The sequence below is a fragment of the Oncorhynchus nerka genome, unplaced genomic scaffold (assembly GCF_034236695.1).
Source record: "Oncorhynchus nerka isolate Pitt River unplaced genomic scaffold, Oner_Uvic_2.0 unplaced_scaffold_742, whole genome shotgun sequence".
Classification (NCBI taxonomy): Eukaryota; Metazoa; Chordata; class Actinopteri; order Salmoniformes; family Salmonidae; genus Oncorhynchus; species Oncorhynchus nerka.
In genome coordinates, this window is record NW_027040458.1 from 104,872 (window position 1) to 116,823 (window position 11,952).

At 36.9% G+C, this 11,952-nt stretch overlaps 1 pseudogene; it reads left to right on the forward strand.

The window, feature by feature from the left end:
• LOC135571138 (centrosomal protein of 76 kDa-like) overlaps positions 1 to 11,665 on the forward strand; it is a 36,388-nt pseudogene extending 24,723 nt beyond the window's left edge.
• The last annotated feature ends 287 nt before the right edge of the window (positions 11,666 to 11,952 follow it).

Here is an 11,952-nt window from a genome sequence, read left to right on the forward strand (position 1 = left end):
TGTCTGTATTATAGTAGATCTCTGTGTCTGTATTATAGTAGATCTCTGTGTCTGTATTATAGTAGATCTCTGTGTCTGTATTATAGTAGATCTCTGTATTATAGTAGATCTCTGTATTATAGTAGATCTCTGTATTATAGTAGATCTCTGTGTCTGTATTATAGTAGATCTCTGTGTCTGTATTATAGTAGATCTCTGTGTCTGTATTATAGATCTCTGTATTATAGTAGATCTGTGTCTGTATTATAGTAGATCTCTGTGTCTGTATTATAGTAGATCTCTGTGTCTGTATTATAGTAGATCTCTGTATTATAGTAGATCTGTGTCTGTATTATAGTAGATCTCTGTATTATAGTAGATCTCTGTATTATAGTAGATCTCTGTGTCTGTATTATAGTAGATCTCTGTGTCTGTATTATAGTAGATCTCTGTGTCTGTATTATAGTAGATCTCTGTGTCTGTATTATAGTAGATCTCTGTGTCTGTATTATAGTAGATCTCTGTATTATAGTAGAGCTCTGTGTCTGTATTATAGTAGATCTCTGTGTCTGTATTATAGTAGATCTCTGTATTATAGTAGATCTCTGTATTATAGTAGATCTCTGTGTCTGTATTATAGTAGATCTGTGTCTGTATTATAGTAGATCTCTGTATTATAGTAGATCTCTGTGTCTGTATTATAGTAGATCTCTGTGTCTGTATTATAGTAGATCTCTGTTATTATAGTAGATCTCTGTGTCTGTATTATAGTAGATCTCTGTATTATAGTAGATCTCTGTATTATAGTAGATCTCTGTATTATAGTAGATCTCTGTGTCTGTATTATAGTAGATCTCTGTATTATAGTAGATCTCTGTGTCTGTATTATAGTAGATCTCTGTGTCTGTATTATAGTAGATCTCTGTATTATAGTAGATCTGTGTCTGTATTATAGTAGATCTCTGTGTCTGTATTATAGTAGATCTCTGTGTCTGTATTATAGTAGATCTCTGTATTATAGTAGATCTGTGTCTGTATTATAGTAGATCTCTGTATTATAGTAGATCTCTGTGTCTGTATTATAGTAGATCTCTGTATTATAGTAGATCTCTGTATTATAGTAGATCTCTGTGTCTGTATTATAGTAGATCTCTGTGTCTGTATTATAGTAGATCTCTGTATTATAGTAGATCTCTGTATTATAGTAGATCTCTGTATTATAGTAGATCTCTGTGTCTGTATTATAGTAGATCTCTGTGTCTGTATTATAGTAGATCTCTGTGTCTGTATTATAGTAGATCTCTGTGTCTGTATTATAGTAGAGCTCTGTGTCTGTATTATAGTAGATCTCTGTGTCTGTATTATAGTAGATCTCTGTGTCTGTATTATAGTAGATCTCTGTGTCTGTATTATAGTAGATCTCTGTGTCTGTATTATAGTAGATCTCTGTGTATTATAGTAGATCTCTGTGTCTGTATTATAGTAGATCTCTGTGTCTGTATTATAGTAGATCTCTGTGTCTGTATTATAGTAGATCTCTGTGTCTGTATTATAGTAGATCTCTGTATTATAGTAGATCTCTGTGTCTGTATTATAGTAGAGCTCTGTGTCTGTATTATAGTAGATCTCTGTATTATAGTAGATCTCTGTGTCTGTATTATAGTAGATCTCTGTGTCTGTATTATAGTAGATCTCTGTGTCTGTATTATAGTAGATCTCTGTGTCTGTATTATAGTAGATCTCTGTGTCTGTATTATAGTAGATCTCTGTATTATAGTAGATCTCTGTATTATAGTAGATCTCTGTATTATAGTAGATCTCTGTGTCTGTATTATAGTAGATCTCTGTGTCTGTATTATAGTAGAGCTCTGTGTCTGTATTATAGTAGATCTCTGTGTCTGTATTATAGTAGATCTCTGTGTCTGTATTATAGTAGATCTCTGTGTCTGTATTATAGTAGATCTCTTATAGTAGATCTCTGTATTATAGTAGATCTCTGTATTATAGTAGATCTCTGTGTCTGTATTATAGTAGATCTCTGTGTCTGTATTATAGTAGATCTCTGTGTCTGTATTATAGTAGATCTCTGTGTCTGTATTATAGTAGATCTCTGTGTCTGTATTATAGTAGATCTCTGTGTCTGTATTATAGTAGATCTCTGTGTCTGTATTATAGTAGATCTCTGTATTATAGTAGATCTCTGTATTATAGTAGATCTCTGTATTATAGTAGATCTCTGTGTCTGTATTATAGTAGATCTCTGTGTCTGTATTATAGTAGATCTCTGTATTATAGTAGATCTCTGTGTCTGTATTATAGTAGATCTCTGTGTCTGTATTATAGTAGATCTCTGTGTCTGTATTATAGTAGATCTCTGTGTCTGTATTATAGTAGATCTCTGTATTATAGTAGATCTCTGTATTATAGTAGATCTCTGTGTCTGTATTATAGTAGAGCTCTGTGTCTGTATTATAGTAGATCTCTGTGTCTGTATTATAGTAGAGCTCTGTGTCTGTATTATAGTAGATCTCTGTGTCTGTATTATAGTAGAGCTCTGTGTCTGTATTATAGTAGATCTCTGTGTCTGTATTATAGTAGATCTCTGTGTCTGTATTATAGTAGATCTCTGTGTCTGTATTATAGTAGATCTCTGTGTCTGTATTATAGTAGATCTCTGTGTCTGTATTATAGTAGATCTCTGTGTCTGTATTATAGTAGATCTCTGTATTATAGTAGATCTCTGTATTATAGTAGTCTGTATTATAGTAGATCTCTGTGTCTGTATTATAGTAGATCTCTGTATTATAGTAGATCTCTGTATTATAGTAGATCTCTGTGTCTGTATTATAGTAGATCTCTGTGTCTGTATTATAGTAGATCTCTGTATTATAGTAGATCTCTGTGTCTGTATTATAGTAGATCTCTGTATTATAGTAGATCTCTGTGTCTGTATTATAGTAGATCTCTGTGTCTGTATTATAGTAGATCTCTGTGTCTGTATTATAGTAGATCTCTGTGTCTGTATTATAGTAGAGCTCTGTGTCTGTATTATAGTAGATCTCTGTATTATAGTAGATCTCTGTATTATAGTAGATCTCTGTGTCTGTATTATAGTAGATCTCTGTGTCTGTATTATAGTAGATCTCTGTGTCTGTATTATAGTAGATCTCTGTGTCTGTATTATAGTAGATCTCTGTGTCTGTATTATAGTAGATCTCTGTGTCTGTATTATAGTAGATCTCTCTGTATTATAGTAGATCTCTGTATTATAGTAGATCTCTGTGTCTGTATTATAGTAGATCTCTGTGTCTGTATTATAGTAGATCTCTGTGTCTGTATTATAGTAGATCTCTGTGTCTGTATTATAGTAGATCTCTGTGTCTGTATTATAGTAGATCTCTGTGTCTGTATTATAGTAGATCTCTGTATTATAGTAGATCTCTGTGTCTGTATTATAGTAGATCTCCGTGTCTGTATTATAGTAGATCTCTGTATTATAGTAGAGCTCTGTATTATAGTAGAGCTCTGTGTCTGTATTATAGTAGATCTCTGTGTCTGTATTATAGTAGAGCTCTGTGTCTGTATTATAGTAGATCTCTGTATTATAGTAGAGCTCTGTGTCTGTATTATAGTAGATCTCTGTGTCTGTATTATAGTAGATCTCTGTGTCTGTATTATAGTAGATCTCTGTATTATAGTAGATCTCTGTGTCTGTGTTATAGTAGATCTCTGTGTCTGTATTATAGTAGATCTCTGTGTCTGTATTATAGTAGAGCTCTGTCTGTGTTATAGCAGAGCTCTGTGTATGTATTATAGTAGAGCTCTGTGTCTGTATTATAGTAGATCTCTATGTCTGTATTATAGTAGATCTCTGTATTATAGTAGATCTCTGTATTATAGTAGATCTCTGTATTATAGTAGATCTCTGTGTCTGTATTATAGTAGATCTCTGTGTCTGTATTATAGTAGATCTCTATGTCTGTATTATAGTAGATCTCTGTATTATAGTAGATCTCTGTATTATAGGAGATCTCTGTATTATAGTAGATCTCTGTGTCTGTATTATAGTAGATCTCTGTATTATAGTAGATGTCTGTATTATAGTAGATCTCTGTGTCTGTATTATAGTTGATCTCTGTGTCTGTATTATAGTAGATCTCTGTATTATAGGAGATCTCTGTATTATAGTATATCTCTGTGTCTGTATTATAGTAGATCTCTGTATTATAGTAGATCTCTGTATTATAGTAGATCTCTGTATTATAGTAGATTTCTGTGTCTGTATTATAGTAGATCTCTGTGTCTGTATTATAGTAGATCTCTGTGTCTGTATTATAGTAGATCTCTGTGTCTGTATTATAGTAGATCTCTGTGTCTGTATTATAGTAGATCTCTGTGTCTGTATTATAGTAGATCTCTGTATTATAGTAGATCTCTGTGTCTGTATTATAGTAGATCTCTGTATTATAGTAGATCTCTGTATTATAGTAGATCTCTGTATTATAGTAGATCTCTGTGTCTGTATTATAGTAGATCTCTGTGTCTGTATTATAGTAGATCTCTGTATTATAGTAGATCTCTGTCTGTATTATAGTAGATCTCTGTGTTTGTGTTATAGTAGAGCTCTGTGTATGTATTATAGTAGAGCTCTGTGTCTGTATTATAGTAGATCTCTGTATTATAGTAGATCTCTGTATTATAGTAGATCTCTGTGTTATAGTAGGGCTCTGTGTCTGTATTATAGTAGATCTCTGTATTATAGTAGATCTCTGTGTCTGTATTATAGTAGATCTCTGTGTCTGTATTATAGTAGATCTCTGTGTTATAGTAGATCTCTGTGTCTGTATTATAGTAGATCTCTGTATTATAGGAGATCTCTGTATTATAGTAGATCTCTGTGTCTGTATTATAGTAGATCTCTGTATTATAGTAGATGTCTGTATTATAGTAGATCTCTGTGTCTGTATTATAGTTGATCTCTGTGTCTGTATTATAGTAGATCTCTGTATTATAGGAGATCTCTGTATTATAGTATATCTCTGTGTCTGTATTATAGTAGATCTCTGTATTATAGTAGATCTCTGTATTATAGTAGATCTCTGTATTATAGTAGATTTCTGTGTCTGTATTATAGTAGATCTCTGTGTCTGTATTATAGTAGATCTCTGTGTCTGTATTATAGTAGATCTCTGTATCTGTATTATAGTAGATCTCTGTCTGTATTATAGTAGATCTCTGTGTCTGTATTATAGTAGATCTCTGTATTATAGTAGATCTCTGTGTCTGTATTATAGTAGATCTCTGTATTATAGTAGATCTCTGTATTATAGTAGATCTCTGTATTATAGTAGATCTCTGTGTCTGTATTATAGTAGATCTCTGTGTCTGTATTATAGTAGATCTCTGTATTATAGTAGATCTCTGTCTGTATTATAGTAGATCTCTGTGTTTGTGTTATAGTAGAGCTCTGTGTATGTATTATAGTAGAGCTCTGTGTCTGTATTATAGTAGATCTCTGTATTATAGTAGATCTCTGTATTATAGTAGATCTCTGTGTTATAGTAGGGCTCTGTGTCTGTATTATAGTAGATCTCTGTATTATAGTAGATCTCTGTGTCTGTATTATAGTAGATCTCTGTGTCTGTATTATAGTAGATCTCTGTGTTATAGTAGATCTCTGTATTATAGTAGATCTCTGTCTGTATTATAGTAGATCTCTGTATTATAGTAGATCTCTGTGTTATAGTAGAGCTCTGTGTCTGTATTATAGTAGATCTCTGTGTCTGTATTATAGTAGAGCTCTGTGTCTGTATTATAGTAGATCTCTGTATTATAGTAGATCTCTGTATTATAGTAGATCTCTGTGTCTGTATTATAGTAGATCTCTGTGTCTGTATTATAGTAGATCTCTGTCTGTATAATAGTAGATCTCTGTATTATAGGAGATCTCTGTATTATAGTAGATCTCTGTGTCTGTATTATAGTAGATCTCTGTATTATAGTAGATGTCTGTATTATAGTAGATCTCTGTGTCTGTATTATAGTTGATCTCTGTGTCTGTATTATAGTAGATCTCTGTATTATAGGAGATCTCTGTATTATAGTATATCTCTGTGTCTGTATTATAGTAGATCTCTGTATTATAGTAGATCTCTGTATTATAGTAGATCTCTGTGTCTGTATTATAGTAGATCTCTGTATTATAGTAGATCTCTGTGTCTGTATTATAGTAGATCTCTGTGTCTGTATTATAGTAGATCTCTGTGTCTGTATTATAGTAGATCTCTGTATTATAGTAGATCTCTGTATTATAGTAGAGCTCTGTGTCTGTATTATAGTAGATCTCTGTCTGTATTATAGTAGATCTCTGTGTCTGTGTTATAGTAGATCTCTGTGTCTGTATTATAGTAGATCTCTGTGTCTGTATTATAGTAGATCTCTGTCTGTATTATAGTAGATCTCTGTGTCTGTATTATAGTAGAGCTCTGTGTCTGTATTATAGTAGATCTCTGTATTATAGTAGATCTCTGTATTATAGTAGAGCTCTGTGTCTGTATTATAGTAGATCTCTGTATTATAGTAGATCTCTGTGTCTGTATTATAGTAGATCTCTGTATTATAGTAGATATCTGTGTCTGTATTATAGTAGAGCTCTGTGTCTGTATTATAGTAGATCTCTGTATTATAGTAGATCTCTGTGTCTGTATTATAGTAGAGCTCTGTGTCTGTATTATAGTAGATCTCTGTGTCTGTATTATAGTAGATCTCTGTGTCTGTGTTATAGTAGATCTCTGTGTCTGTATTATAGTAGATCTCTGTATTATAGTAGAGCTCTGTGTCTGTATTATAGTAGATCTCTGTGTCTGTATTATAGTAGATCTCTGTGTCTGTATTATAGTAGAGCTCTGTGTCTGTATTATAGTAGAGCTCTGTATTATAGTAGAGCTCTGTGTCTATATTATAGTAGATCTCTGTATTATAGTAGATCTCTGTATTATAGTAGATCTCTGTGTCTGTATTATAGTAGATCTCCGTGTCTGTATTATAGTAGAGCTCTGTGTCTATATTATAGTAGATCTCTGTATTATAGTAGATCTCTGTATTATAGTAGATCTCTGTGTCTGTATTATAGTAGATCTCCGTGTCTGTATTATAGTAGATCTCTGTGTCTGTATTATAGTAGATCTCTGTATTATAGTAGAGCTCTGTGTCTGTATTATAGTAGATCTCTGTGTCTGTATTATAGTAGAGCTCTGTGTCTGTATTATAGTAGATCTCTGTGTCTGTATTATAGTAGATCTCTGTGTCTGTATTATAGTAGAGCTCTGTCTGTGTTATAGTAGAGCTCTGTGTATGTATTATAGTAGAGCTCTGTGTCTGTATTATAGTAGATCTCTGTGTCTGTATTATAGTAGATCTCTGTATTATAGTAGATCTCTGTATTATAGTAGATCTCTGTGTCTGTATTATAGTAGATCTCTGTGTCTGTATTATAGTAGAGCTCTGTGTCTGTGTTATAGTAGATCTCTGTATTATAGTAGATCTCTGTATTATAGTAGATCTCTGTATTATAGTAGATCTCTGTATTATAGTAGATCTCTGTATTATAGTAGATCTCTGTATTATAGTAGATCTCTGTATTATAGTAGATCTCTGTGTTATAGTAGATCTCTGTATTATAGTAGATCTCTGTATTATAGTAGATCTCTGTCTGTATTATAGTAGATCTCTGTGTCTGTATTATAGTAGATCTCTGTATTATAGTAGATCTCTGTATTATAGTAGATCTCTGTGTCTGTATTATAGTAGATCTCTGTATTATAGTAGATCTCTGTATTATAGTAGATCTCTGTGTCTGTATTATAGTAGATCTCTGTATTATAGTAGATCTCTGTATTATAGTAGATCTCTGTGTTATAGTAGAGCTCTGTGTCTGTATTATAGTAGATCTCTGTATTATAGTAGATCTCTGTGTCTGTATTATAGTAGATCTCTGTGTCTGTATTATAGTAGATCTCTGTATTATAGTAGATCTCTGTCTGTATTATAGTAGATCTCTGTATTATAGTAGATCTCTGTATTATAGTAGATCTCTGTGTTATAGTAGAGCTCTGTGTCTGTATTATAGTAGAGCTCTGTATTATAGTAGATATCTGTGTCTGTATTATAGTAGATCTCTGTGTCTGTATTATAGTAGATCTCTGTGTCTGTATTATAGTAGATCTCTGTGTCTGTATTATAGTAGATCTCTGTATTATAGTAGATCTCTGTATTATAGTAGATCTCTGTGTCTGTATTATAGTAGATCTCTGTGTCTGTATTATAGTAGATCTCTGTATTATAGTAGATCTCTGTGTCTGTATTATAGTAGATCTCTGTATTATAGTAGATCTCTGTGTCTGTATTATAGTAGATCTCTGTGTCTGTATTATAGTAGATCTCTGTATTATAGTAGATCTCTGTATTATAGTAGATCTCTGTATTATAGTAGAGCTCTGTGTCTCCCTCCAGGACCTTGGCCTGGCCACAGTGTGGGATGACCACCTGTCCTACGTCCTGTCCTCCGCCCTGGCGGCGTACGAGCTGGAGCGCTGCACGGGGACTTCCTGCGGTAACGAGGAGTTCCAGGATGCAGTGCGGAGGGCGGTGCCGGACGGACACACCTTCAAAGGTTTCCCTATCCACTTCCTGCACCACAACGCACGGCGAGCCTTCGCTACCTGCCTCAGGTAACTATAGCAACGCACGGCGAGCCTTCCCTATCCACTTCCTGCACCACAACGCACGGCGAGCCTTCGCTACCTGCCTCAGGTAACTATAGCAACGCACGGCGAGCCTTCGCTACCTGCCTCAGGTAACTATAGCAACGCACGGCGAGCCTTCGCTACCTGCCTCAGGTAACTATAGCAACGCACGGTGAGCCTTCACTACCTGCCTCAGGTAACTATAGCAACGCACGGCGAGCCTTCGCTACCTGCCTCAGGAAACTATAGCAACGCACGGCGAGCCTTCGCTACCTGCCTCAGGAAACTATAGCAACGCACGGCGAGCCTTCGCTAACTGCCTCAGGAAACTATAGCAACGCACGGCGAGCCTTCGCTACCTGCCTCAGGTAACTATAGCAACGCACGGGCGAGCCTTCGCTACCTGCCTCAGGTAACTATAGCAACGTACCGCAACACACGGCGAGCCTTCGCTACCTGCCACCGGTAACTTTAGCAACGTACCGCAACACACGGTGAGCCTTCGCTACCTGCCTCAGGTAACTATAGCAACGTACCGCAACACACGGCGAGCCTTCGCTACCTGCCTCAGGTAACTATAGCAACGCACGGCGAGCCTTCGCTACCTGCCTCAGATAACTATAGCAATTCACGGCAACACACGTGAGCCTTCGCTACTTGTCACCGGTAACTATAGCAACGTACCGCAACACACGTGAGCCTTCGCTACCTGCCTCAGGTAACTATAGCAACGCACTGCAACACACGCGATCCTTCGCTACCTGCCTCAGGTAACTATAGCAACGTACCGCAACACACGTCGAGCCTTCGCTACTTGCCTCAGGTAACTATAGCAACGCACGGCAACACACGTGAGCCTTCACTACTTGCCACCGGTAACTATAGCAACGTACCGCAACACACGTCGAGCCTTCGCTACTTGCCTCCGGTAACTATAGCAACGAACTGCAACACACGCGATCCTTCGCTACCTGCCTCAGGTAACTATAGCAACGCACGGCAACACACGTGAACCTTCGCTACTTGCCACCGGTAACTATAGCAACGCACCGCAACACATGTCGAGCCTTCGCTACTAGCCTCAGGTAACTATAGCAACGCACGTCGAACCTTCACTACTTGCCTCCGGTAACTATAGCAACGCACCGCAACACACATCGAGCCTTCGCTACTTGCCTCCGGTAACTATAGCAACACTGAATATTTCCAGCTTTTAGACACCTCACAATTGTATAAGTTGATCAGGAGAATGAAGGACAGGAGAAGTGTGTGTTGTCATGGATACTGAAGTGATGTGTGACTGTTGTTTGGGCAGGTCTCCGTTCTGTGATGAGATAGTGTGTTGCCGTGGGGACCACGTGAGGCTGGCGGTGCGTGTCCGGGTGTTTGCGTACCCCGAGTCTGCCTGTGCCGTCTGGGTGATGTTCGCCTGCAAGTATCGTTGTGTACTCTGACCCCCGACCTTTGACACGCCCCCACCGTTGGAGGAACATCAAGTTTAAGGGACCAGGGACCTCCCCATACCATAATAACACCATACTGAAGGGCTGATACCATATCTATTGAATTACCAGGGACCTCTCCATACCATAATAACACCTGATACCATATCTATTGAATTACCAGGGACCTCCCCATACCATAATAACACCTGATACCATATCTATTGAATTACCAGGGACCTCTCCATACCATAATAACACCTGATACCATATCTATTGAATTACCAGGGACCTCTCCATACCATAATAACACCTGATACCATATCTATTAAATTACCAGGGACCTCCCCATACCATAATAACACCTGATACCATATCTATTAAATTACCAGGGACCTCTCCATACCATAATAACACCTGATACCATATCTATTAAATTACCAGGGACCTCTCCATACCATAATAACACCTGATACCATATCTATTGAATTACCAGGGACCTCCCCATACCATAATAACACCTGATACCATATCTATTGAATTACCAGGGACCTCCCCATACCATAATAACACCTGATACCATATCTATTGAATTACCAGGGACCCCCCCATACCAATGCCGGTCTAGGAACAGTGGGTTAACTGGTCTAGGAACAGTGGGTTAACTGGTCTAGGAACAGTGGGTTAACTGGTCTAGGAACAGTGGGTTAACTGGTCTAGGAACAGTGGGTTAACTGGTCTAGGAACAGTGGGTTAACTGGTCTAGGAACAGTGGGTTAACTGGTCTAGGAACAGTGGATTAACTGGTCTAGGAACAGTGGGTTAACTGGCCTAGGAACAGTGGGTTAACTGGCCTAGGAACAGTGGGTTAACTGGCCTAGGAACAGTGGGTTAACTGGCCTAGGAACAGTGGGTTAACTGGCCTAGGAACAGTGGGTTAACTGGCCTAGGAACAGTGGGTTAACTGGCCTAGGAACAGTGGGTTAACTGGCCTAGGAACAGTGGGTTAACTGGTCTAGGAACAGTGGGTTAACTGGTCTAGGAACAGTGGGTTAACTGGTCTAGGAACAGTGGGTTAACTGGTCTAGGAACAGTGGGTTAACTGGTCTAGGAACAGTGGGTTAACTGGCCTAGGAACAGTGGGTTAACTGGTCTAGGAACAGTGGGTTAACTGGCCTAGGAACAGTGGGTTAACTGGTCTAGGAACAGTGGGTTAACTGGTCTAGGAACAGTGGGTTAACTGCCTGTTCAGGGGCAGAACCACAGATTTGACAGACTTACTTTAGGTACCGATACCAGATGTTTTGCAATTCGATACTGTGATCTTATTGCTATTCCCAAACATGTAATGACCTGATATGTAACTATTGATTCCCTCCCTTCACTACAATGTGTTGTCTTTCTACTGTCTTATTACAGACTTTGTTTACTCTATGAGAATGTATTTATAGCTACATATATCTTTTTCTAAATAAATTATTTACTTTTTAAAAAAATTGAGTGAGTTTGAATTGTAATTTAACTAAATTTGATTGATCAGAACTTGTTCCTGTTATCTAGTCATTCAGGTTTAATTACCAGAGTTTAAGCCCCCCATGAAGGTATTAAACAGTAGATTGATCAGAACTTGTTCCTGTTATCTAGTCATTCAGGTTTAATTACTAGAGTTTAAGCCCACCATGAAGGTAATAAACAGTAGATTGATCAGAACTTGTTCCTGTTATCTAGTCATTCAGGTTTAATTACCAGAGTATAAGCCCACCATGAAGGTAATAAATAGTAGATTG